We start from the raw sequence: 7678 nt of genomic DNA on the forward strand, positions 1-7678 counted from the left end.
GCGGGACGCGCGTCCACTGCAGCTTCACCATGCCGCCCGTGAGGCATCAATGGAAGGCTGACCGGTGCGGCAGCGTGGCAGCCTTGGCATTGATTCCCGCGGGAACCGAGGCGATGAGGACGATGAAGGCGGCGAGTCGCTGACTCGGCGGGCCCATTCCCGTTCGCGTCAAAATCTGTTTCCCCGGCGCCCCCAGGTGCCCCCCAGCATGTCGGGTTCAGCCTGGGTCCGCCGGCGCCAAATCGGCCTGAGCCGGCGAAAATTGGGCTTCTAGAAGCGGTTGGGCCGAATTTTCGGTGCCGGCGACAAAAGAGGGCCTGGGGGGCCTGTTGGGGACGCGGCTGAAGATGCTCTTAACCCATTAGAGCATGTATGAACCTCTGCAGACAACCAAACATAATTGATCCTACCCAGTTTCTACCCAGGATCCCAACCTAACAACTCCATTTCTATTCAAATTGTGGACTAAATGTTTTTCTAGATGTGGTATTTCTTTAGTGATTGTTTCAAAGAAGCCCTAACTTGTCATATCCGTCTGAATTTCATATTTTCGAATATTTTGCACTTTTTCAAAAACAAAAAATGATGGGAATTCTAAATTAAAATGGTTTGCATTTTTTAAAATTTGTTTGTAATTTCAAATTTTATTTCCATTTTTGGAAAATGATTGGAATTTAACAAATTGTTCGCTTTCCAACAAGTCAAAACAAATTCAATTTTTTTAGGAAATGTTCAAAATTTCAAATGTCTTTTTTTAACAAATAATCCAGAATTTTTAAAAAAATTCAAATTTTCAAAGAAGTTAAGATTTCAAAAAAGAAAACCGAATATTCAAAATCTATTTAAAAATAGGAAATGTTTGGAATCTTCAAAATTTGTTTGGAATTTGTGAAAAATGTTTGGAATTCCAAATATTTGTTCAGAAATTTGTAGAAGAAATTGAAATTTCAATAAAAATGTCCACTTTTAGAAATAAAGAGTATTCGTATTTTCTGGAAACCAATAAATAAAACCAACCGAAAACTTTTTTCTACAGAAGTCAAAAAATCATACACAACAAAAAAACATGACGAGAAGCTTGCTACAATGCTCGGTACACCAGCTAGCGATATTGCGCTGGCCAGCCACGAGGGAGCATCGTGCGCGAGGCCGCCATTTTGGCACAAGCGATGTTGTATATGACCTTTCACCAGGTAGACCTTAGACCACAACCACCTACACTTACGGTGTTAGGGTTTATCTACTCTTGCTGACTTCCTTGGCGTTGAGACTGTCCTCCTCTCCGGCCCCTTCGGAAGAGGATCCGGCGATTGGAGTTACCTAGTTTTTGTTCCTCGACTGATTTTGGAGATGAGGAAAAAGTATGGTGAGGTGGAATCTATGGATTGATTTGGTATCCCACATTGTTAGGCCAACTCCAACCAGCCGACACAAACAAACGCGGGACTTGTCCTTGCTTTGTACGTTTGGGTTATCAAGCGGAGGGCGTTCGGCCATGTCTGCACTCTAGTGGCCGCAACACCCAACAGGGTGATCCATTTGGTCCGCCTGTCCTTTTTTTGCGATAGCAAATATTTTCATCAAACATAGCAAATATATTTAGCAAAATATAGCACTTTCTGCATAGTACCATATGCCATGCCGGCATACAACATTTGGAAGAGCATGGTGCCCCATGTTTGGTTTTGATAATTGATGACAATCCCTATGGACTAATGGTTGCCTTGAGTTATATTTGAAGGGTTTGTCAATAAACATTGCCTGAAGACCATTCGTTGGTTTTAAGGTTATTTGAAGAAGATTATGTGTTGACCAAGGTGTTATTCAAGGAGTTATCCAAAGATTAGTCATGGGAGAGTTGAGCCTATTGCAAGCATGTGTTATCCAAAGATGTGTTGACCAAGGTGTTATTCAAGGACTATTCCAAAGATTGGTCATGTTGGGGAACGTTGCATGGGAAACAAAAAATTTCCTATGCTCACCAAGATCAATCTAGGAGATGCACATCTACGAGAGGAGAGATTTGATCTACATACCCTTGTAGATCGCAAAGCGAAGCATTAAAAACGCGGTTGATGTAGTCGAACGTCTTTACGATCCAATCACGATCCGTCCACGAACTCGTGATCAAGTGCCGAACGGATGACACCTCCAAGTTTAGCACACGTGCGGCTCGGCGGCGTCCGCTCCTTCTTGATGCAGCAAGCAAGAGAGAGGGGGTAGATGAGATCGGGACCAACATGATGGTATGGTGGTGGTGGTGGCAACGGAATTCCGGCAGGGCTTCGCCAAGCACGTACCAATGAAACATGGGAGGAGTTGGGAGAGGTAACGAGCAAGGGTCTGATGTCTACTACGCAAATTTATTCTTGTAGACACGTGTTGGGCCTCCAAGCGCAGAGTTTTGTAGGACAGTAGCAATTTTCCCTCAAGTGGATGACCTAAGGTTTATCAATCTGTGGGAGGTGTAGGATGAAAATGGTCTCTCTCAAACGACCATGCAATCAAATACAAGAAACCTCTTGTGTCCCCAACACACTCAATACAATGGCAAATTGTATAGGTGCACTAGTTCGGCGAAGAGATGGTGATAAAATTGTAATATTGATGGTAGAAATATATTTTATAATCTGAATAAACAAAAACAGTAAGGTAGCAAATAGTAAACGGGCACAAAAATGGTATTGCAATGCTTGAAATGAGGCCTAGGGTCTGTACTTTCGCTAATGCAAGCTCTCAACAGTGCTAATATAATTGGATCATATAACGACCCCTCAAAGTGCAATGAAGAATCACTCCAAAGTTCCTATCTAGGGGAGAACATAAGAAAAAATTATTTGTAGGGTACAAAACCACCTCGAAGCTATTCTTTCCGATCGATCTATCCAAGAGTTCGTACTAAAATAACACCAAATAACTTTACATTCATAATACTCAATCCAACACAAAGAACCTCAAAGTGTGCCCCAAGATTTCTACCGGAGAAACAAAGACAAGAACGTGCATCAACCCTATGCGTAGATTACCCCAATGTCACCTCGGGAATCCGCGAGTTGAGTGCCAAAACATATATCAAGTGAATCAATACGATACCCCATTGTCACCACGAGTATTCATATGCAAGACATATATCAAGTGCTCTCAAATCCATAAAAGTATTCAATCCGATAACAACGGAATCTCAAAGGGAAAAACTCAATTTATCACGACAAGATAGAGAGGGGAAAATACCATATGATCCGACTATATTAACAAAGCACGCGATACATCAAGATCGTGACATCTCAAGAACATGAGAGAGAGAGAGATTAAACACATAGCTACTGGTACAAACCCTCAGCCCCGAGGGTGGACTACTCCCTCCTCATCGTGGTGGCCGCCGGGATGATGAAGATGGCCACCGGTGATGATTCCCCCCTCCGGCAGGGTGCCGGAACGGGGTCTACATTGGTATTCGGTGGCTACAGAGGCCTGCGGCGGTGGAACTTCTGATTTAGGTTAACCCCGAGGGTTTTTGGAATATTTGGGATTTTATAGGGTAAAGAGGGGGTGCGGGTGGCCACCGAGGTGGGCACAACCCACCTGGGCATGCCTGGGGCCCCAGGCGTGCCCTGGTGGGTTGTGCCCCCCTCGGGGCACCCCCAGGTGCTTCTCTGGCCCACTGGTGGTCTTCTAGTCCATAAAAAATCCACAAAAAGTTTCACGGTGTTTGGACTCTATTTGATATTTATTTCCTGCAATGCAAAAAACAAGCAAGAAACAACAACTGGCACTAGGCACTGGGTCAATAGGTTAGTCCCAAAAAATGATATAAAGTTGCTATAAAATGATTGTAAAACATCCAGGAATGATAATATAATGGCATGAATACTTCATAAATTATAGATACGTTGGAGACGTATCAACATCCCCAAGCTTAATTCCTACTCGTCCTCGAGTAGGTAAATGATAAAAGAAATAATTTACGAAGCATGAATGCTAGCAAAGTGCACAAGTTTGATCAATGACAATTTCAATCACTTTTCCTAGCATCATAACAACGATTCTTTCTCATAAAATTTCTCATGTTAAAGTAGCAACCAATTCACATGTTAAGGTTCAAACAATGAATTCTCTTGAAACTCAACAACCTATGTTCTCAGTCACCAAGCAATTGTAACTTATTCAACAGAGTTTAAGTAAGAGCTCCACATACTCAACCATCATACAGTCTTCTATGATTGCTAACACTCACCGCATACACATGAGCAAAACTTTTCAACCAAACACATAGAAAGATAGGGGCTTATTGTTTTGCCTCCCAACATATTCACCTCAAGGGTGATGTCAACAATAATAACTCATGCTACCCATATCCAACTGGATATATGTGCATAGATCTTTCCTCACCACATGATGCTTGCCAAAAGAGAAAAATAAAAAGGAATAGAGAGAAAAACTTTGACTCTTTGCATAAAAGTAAATACTAAAAAGTAAAAAGGCCCTTCGCATAGGGAAGCAGAGGTTGCCATGCGCTTATTTGTATGTGTGCTCAACCTCTTAGTGCAAAAGAACGTCACGTTATATTGCCCCTTGTGATAGCAACCTTTATTATGCAGTCTGTCGCTTTTTTTCTTTGCCATCACAAGTTCGTAAAACGCTCAATTTTCCCTTACACTAAATGATCTAACACTTTTAGAAGCAATTTTTATTGCCTTATTGCACCGATGATAACTTACTTGAAGGATCTTATTCAATCCCTAGGTAGGTTTGGTGGACTTTTGAAAATAAGATTTTGGGTTTAAGGGTTTTTGGATGCACAAGTAGTATCTCTACTTGGTGCGGAATTTTTGGCTAGAAAGATCGAGGGCAGGCACCACATGTTGAAGGATCTATGACAATATAACTTCTATGTGAATATGAACAAACATAAATCATTATGTTGTCTTCCTTGTCCAACGTCAACAATTTTGGCATATAATATTTTGATGGGGGCTCACAATCACTAAAGATTTCCAGGATAGTATATTTGCATGTGAAAGTTATCTTCCTTCTACTAATTATTCATGAATTGCTTGTATGACCAATACTGTGATTGTCAAGCTTCAAAAGATTTCACTTTCTAAACCCAATGTGAAGCTACTACTAGGCATGATATGAACATATAATTTCAACTTCACGATATTCAATTCATTCAACAATTTACTCATAGGATATAAGTGAAGCACAAGAGTAAATGACAAGCTACTCCAAAAAGATATAAGTGAAGATCAAGCGAGTAGTTATGTAAATGGGTAGCTATTTGAGGACTCTCTCTTATTTAAAACTTTTAGATCTAAGAATTTTATTAAAACAACAAGCAAAAACAAAATAAAATGACATTCCAAGAATAGCACACATCATGTGAAGAAGTAAAAACTTAGACTCAACTGTCAGTGTCAAAACCGGCGGATCTCGGGTAGGAGGTCCCGAACTGTGCGTCTAGGATCGATGGTAACAGGAGACGGGGGACACGATGTTTACCCAGGTTCGGGCCCTCTCTATGGAGGTAATACCCTACTTCCTGCTTGATTGACCTTGATGAATATGAGTGTTACAAGAGTTGATCTACCACGAGATCGTAATGGCTAAACCCTAGAAGTCTAGCCTATGTGAATATGGTAATGAATCTGTCCTATCCAGACTACGCTCTCTGGTTTATATAGACACCGGAGAGATCTAGGGTTACATGAGGTCAGTTAGATAGGAGGAAATCTTCATAATAGGTCGCCTAGCTTGCCTTCCACGCCAAGTAGAGTCCAATCCGGACACGGGTATTGTCTTTGGCCTTCGTATCTTCACAGCCCATCAGTCCGGCCCATGGATAACAGGCCGGACGCCCGAGGACCCCTTAGTCCGGGACTCCCTCAGTAGCTCCTAAACCTGGCTTCAATGACGAGGAGTCCGGCGCGCAGATTGTCTTCGGCATTGCAAGGCGGGTTCCCCTTCTTCCGAACCCCAAGGTAGCCTTCGGATGTGATGATTGTATCCGGACCTGTGTATATAATTTGCAGAAAATACAATACTCCACGAGTCCAATCTGCTGACAACTGTTTATGACATTGTATCACGCCTGCCCGGTTATTCTTTCCAACCGTTGGCTAGCCCATCGCCCCACGTCTCGGGAAGCGGTTTTATTGGCACGTCTTGTCAAAGCAGAGATCGTGTCCCCTTATTCGCGGGATTTTCAATAATGCAAGTATGGGTAACCCAACCGTCCCCTGGGTACAACTCTTTGGGGGTAGGTAAGTTTCAAGACCCAGGAGGGGACGCTCGATATTCTGGGCCTTCATATAGGGACCCAGACTTGTCTTCTTCTTTCGTGTTTGCTTCTTCCTCAACCCCAGCCACCTCGAGTTCCAATCACCACCGGCCCCAATCATGTCCGGGTCCAGCCGTTCAGGCCGGTGGGTGGAGTCTTCCGTCACGGAGGAGGATATTACGAAGCTCCGCGTAGCGAGGTACCTGACCCCAGAAATCCTTCTTCGGCTTCCTGCCGAGGTGCAGATTATTCCCACCCCCAAATCCGGCGAGAGGGTAGTATTTGTGTCCCACTTACTCCATGGGTTAGGGTTCACGCTTAACCCCTTCGTCCGGGGGCTCATGTTCTACTATGGGCTAGATTTTCACGATCTGGCCCCGGACTCTATTCTTCTCATCTCGGCATTCATCGTCACGTGTGAGGCCTTCCTCCGGACTCCCCCGCACTTTGATTTGTGGCTCAAGACCTTTGATGTGAGGCCGCGGGTGATAGAGGGGGAGCAGGCAGAGTGCGGCAGCGTTGTAATAAACAAGCTTGCCAGTGCAGTTTGGTTTGAAGGATCCTTCGCCGAGTCTTCCAAACTATGGCAGCAGGGGTGGTTTTATGTCAACGAGCCGCGGGGCTCCAAGTGGGTGGCTACGCCTGCGTTCTGACCCGGCCCTCCGACTCAGCTTGCTTCATGGATCAACAAGGGGTTGGACTGGGGATCCACTAATGAGGTGCAAACTCTGCAAGGTCGCATCAGAAGCCTTGCCGAGAAGGGCATCGATCTTGTGAACGTCGTTCAGGTAATGCTGGTCCGTTGGATCCTACCGTGTCAACGGTGGCCTCTCCGTATGTGGGAGTTCAATCCAGAAGGGCGGCGAACTCTTCAGCACTTCTTCGGTACTACGCACGAAGGAATGTGGAAGTTATATTTCAGGGAGCGAGAGCAATGGCCGGACACCGCCGAAGACGTCGGCCTCGACTGCAATCATCCGGACACTCCGGTAAGTATTCAATCCCCGCACACCTTTTATTCAAGCATCTCTTGACAAGACACTAAACAACCTGCCCTTATACAGGACTGGATAAAGAAAGCGGTGTTAAGCTGGTGTCCAGCGCCCCTTCCCGAAGACCCTGCGTCCGCCCTACTGACGCGGATGTTGATCCCGACACTGTACCTGGTGTCTACAGAGGGGGGCGAGAGCGGGGAGCCCAGAGGAGATGCCCATCCTAAGGGCGTTTTAGGCACTGTGTTCGGGGAAACCGAAACCCTTTTGCCCAGGGGCAAAGGCGTGGAGGGGGCACTTCATGGCAAGAAGAGGGCCGCCTCTGGAGGTCAGGAGGGGAAGCCTTCCAAGAAAGGGAAAATGCCATCGTCGGGCGGCTTGGGCCGGGCAAGCTATGTCGTCGTTG

Source organism: Aegilops tauschii, chromosome 5 (assembly GCF_002575655.3).
Source record: "Aegilops tauschii subsp. strangulata cultivar AL8/78 chromosome 5, Aet v6.0, whole genome shotgun sequence".
NCBI lineage: Eukaryota > Viridiplantae > Streptophyta > Magnoliopsida > Poales > Poaceae > Aegilops > Aegilops tauschii.